The sequence below is a fragment of the Amblyomma mixtum genome, chromosome 10 (genome assembly GCF_055824585.1).
Source record: "Amblyomma mixtum isolate Tamu chromosome 10, ASM5582458v1, whole genome shotgun sequence".
NCBI lineage: Eukaryota > Metazoa > Arthropoda > Arachnida > Ixodida > Ixodidae > Amblyomma > Amblyomma mixtum.
In genome coordinates, this window is record NC_143021.1 from 77291587 (window position 1) to 77296191 (window position 4605).

A 4605-nucleotide genomic window follows, 5' to 3' on the forward strand; every position below is an offset into this window, starting at 1 on the left:
GCCTTCTTCCGCATGAGGTCTTCGGTTCGATCAGGTTCCCGGCACACTTCACGGACTCCAAGGCCTGCTTGCACGAAGCAAGTAGTCTAGATCCTGGTGTTGTCTCAGTCGCAGTCTAAACCTGTGTTGTTTCTGAGGAATGGAAAGGTGGATAACTGGCTCTCTGTGTCACTGGACCTCTTAACCACACTTTGAGGTAGATGGTGTCCACTTAACGCATTTCGCATAACTTGTGGCACGGCTGCAGTTGTACCCCTAAACTGCTTCTACTGAATGGCTTGGACAAAGCTAATATAGCTTCCACTGTAAAATACATCGCGATGAAAGCTGTTCCTATCAGCTTTTTTGGGGTCATACGGCAATTCATACATTCTTTATGGTCCCTTGAAGTTGAATAGTGAGTGTTGCTGTATTGTGGAAAAGTCATGCACTTCAATAGTCTTGTTTGGAACCTTGTTTGGTCTAAAACGACAGTTGTTTCTTTTGTATGTAAGCATGCCCCTGTTGATTTTTGTTCCTCTCCCATGATGAGGGTAGCTGGATGGATGGATGGATGGATGGATGGATGGATGGATGGATGGATGGATGGATGGATGGATGGATGGATGGATGGATGGATGGATGGATGGATGGATGGATGGATGGATGGATGGATGGATGGATGGATGGATGGATGGATGGATGGATGGATGGATGGATGGATGGATGGATGGATGGATGGATGGATGGATGGATGGATGGATGGATGGATGGATGGATGGATGGATGGATGGATGGATGGATGGATGGATGGATGGATGGATGGATGGATGGATGGATGGATGGATGGATGGATGGATGGATGGATGGATGGATGGATGGATGGATGGATGGATGGATGGATGGATGGATGGATGGATGGATGGATGGATGGATGGATGGATGGATGGATGGATGGATGGATGGATGGATGGATGGATGGATGGATGGATGGATGGATGGATGGATGGATGGATGGATGGATGGATGGATGGATGGATGGATGGATGGATGGATGGATGGATGGATGGATGGATGGATGGATGGATGGATGGATGGATGGATGGATGGATGGATGGATGGATGGATGGATGGATGGATGGATGGATGGATGGATGGATGGATGGATGGATGGATGGATGGATGGATGGATGGATGGATGGATGGATGGATGGATGGATGGATGGATGGATGGATGGATGGATGGATGGATGGATGGATGGATGGATGGATGGATGGATGGATGGATGGATGGATGGATGGATGGATGGATGGATGGATGGATGGATGGATGGATGGATGGATGGATGGATGGATGGATGGATGGATGGATGGATGGATGGATGGATGGATGGATGGATGGATGGATGGATGGATGGATGGATGGATGGATGGATGGATGGATGGATGGATGGATGGATGGATGGATGGATGGATGGATGGATGGATGGATGGATGGATGGATGGATGGATGGATGGATGGATGGATGGATGGATGGATGGATGGATGGATGGATGGATGGATGGATGGATGGATGGATGGATGGATGGATGGATGGATGGATGGATGGATGGATGGATGGATGGATGGATGGATGGATGGATGGATGGATGGATGGATGGATGGATGGATGGATGGATGGATGGATGGATGGATGGATGGATGGATGGATGGATGGATGGATGGATGGATGGATGGATGGATGGATGGATGGATGGATGGATGGATGGATGGATGGATGGATGGATGGATGGATGGATGGATGGATGGATGGATGGATGGATGGATGGATGGATGGATGGATGGATGGATGGATGGATGGATGGATGGATGGATGGATGGATGGATGGATGGATGGATGGATGGATGGATGGATGGATGGATGGATGGATGGATGGATGGATGGATGGATGGATGGATGGATGGATGGATGGATGGATGGATGGATGGATGGATGGATGGATGGATGGATGGATGGATGGATGGATGGATGGATGGATGGATGGATGGATGGATGGATGGATGGATGGATGGATGGATGGATGGATGGATGGATGGATGGATGGATGGATGGATGGATGGATGGATGGATGGATGGATGGATGGATGGATGGATGGATGGATGGATGGATGGATGGATGGATGGATGGATGGATGGATGGATGGATGGATGGATGGATGGATGGATGGATGGATGGATGGATGGATGGATGGATGGATGGATGGATGGATGGATGGATGGATGGATGGATGGATGGATGGATGGATGGATGGATGGATGGATGGATGGATGGATGGATGGATGGATGGATGGATGGATGGATGGATGGATGGATGGATGGATGGATGGATGGATGGATGGATGGATGGATGGATGGATGGATGGATGGATGGATGGATGGATGGATGGATGGATGGATGGATGGATGGATGGATGGATGGATGGATGGATGGATGGATGGATGGATGGATGGATGGATGGATGGATGGATGGATGGATGGATGGATGGATGGATGGATGGATGGATGGATGGATGGATGGATGGATGGATGGATGGATGGATGGATGGATGGATGGATGGATGGATGGATGGATGGATGGATGGATGGATGGATGGATGGATGGATGGATGGATGGATGGATGGATGGATGGATGGATGGATGGATGGATGGATGGATGGATGGATGGATGGATGGATGGATGGATGGATGGATGGATGGATGGATGGATGGATGGATGGATGGATGGATGGATGGATGGATGGATGGATGGATGGATGGATGGATGGATGGATGGATGGATGGATGGATGGATGGATGGATGGATGGATGGATGGATGGATGGATGGATGGATGGATGGATGGATGGATGGATGGATGGATGGATGGATGGATGGATGGATGGATGGATGGATGGATGGATGGATGGATGGATGGATGGATGGATGGATGGATGGATGGATGGATGGATGGATGGATGGATGGATGGATGGATGGATGGATGGATGGATGGATGGATGGATGGATGGATGGATGGATGGATGGATGGATGGATGGATGGATGGATGGATGGATGGATGGATGGATGGATGGATGGATGGATGGATGGATGGATGGATGGATGGATGGATGGATGGATGGATGGATGGATGGATGGATGGATGGATGGATGGATGGATGGATGGATGGATGGATGGATGGATGGATGGATGGATGGATGGATGGATGGATGGATGGATGGATGGATGGATGGATGGATGGATGGATGGATGGATGGATGGATGGATGGATGGATGGATGGATGGATGGATGGATGGATGGATGGATGGATGGATGGATGGATGGATGGATGGATGGATGGATGGATGGATGGATGGATGGATGGATGGATGGATGGATGGATGGATGGATGGATGGATGGATGGATGGATGGATGGATGGATGGATGGATGGATGGATGGATGGATGGATGGATGGATGGATGGATGGATGGATGGATGGATGGATGGATGGATGGATGGATGGATGGATGGATGGATGGATGGATGGATGGATGGATGGATGGATGGATGGATGGATGGATGGATGGATGGATGGATGGATGGATGGATGGATGGATGGATGGATGGATGGATGGATGGATGGATGGATGGATGGATGGATGGATGGATGGATGGATGGATGGATGGATGGATGGATGGATGGATGGATGGATGGATGGATGGATGGATGGATGGATGGATGGATGGATGGATGGATGGATGGATGGATGGATGGATGGATGGATGGATGGATGGATGGATGGATGGATGGATGGATGGATGGATGGATGGATGGATGGATGGATGGATGGATGGATGGATGGATGGATGGATGGATGGATGGATGGATGGATGGATGGATGGATGGATGGATGGATGGATGGATGGATGGATGGATGGATGGATGGATGGATGGATGGATGGATGGATGGATGGATGGATGGATGGATGGATGGATGGATGGATGGATGGATGGATGGATGGATGGATGGATGGATGGATGGATGGATGGATGGATGGATGGATGGATGGATGGATGGATGGATGGATGGATGGATGGATGGATGGATGGATGGATGGATGGATGGATGGATGGATGGATGGATGGATGGATGGATGGATGGATGGATGGATGGATGGATGGATGGATGGATGGATGGATGGATGGATGGATGGATGGATGGATGGATGGATGGATGGATGGATGGATGGATGGATGGATGGATGGATGGATGGATGGATGGATGGATGGATGGATGGATGGATGGATGGATGGATGGATGGATGGATGGATGGATGGATGGATGGATGGATGGATGGATGGATGGATGGATGGATGGATGGATGGATGGATGGATGGATGGATGGATGGATGGATGGATGGATGGATGGATGGATGGATGGATGGATGGATGGATGGATGGATGGATGGATGGATGGATGGATGGATGGATGGATGGATGGATGGATGGATGGATGGATGGATGGATGGATGGATGGATGGATGGATGGATGGATGGATGGATGGATGGATGGATGGATGG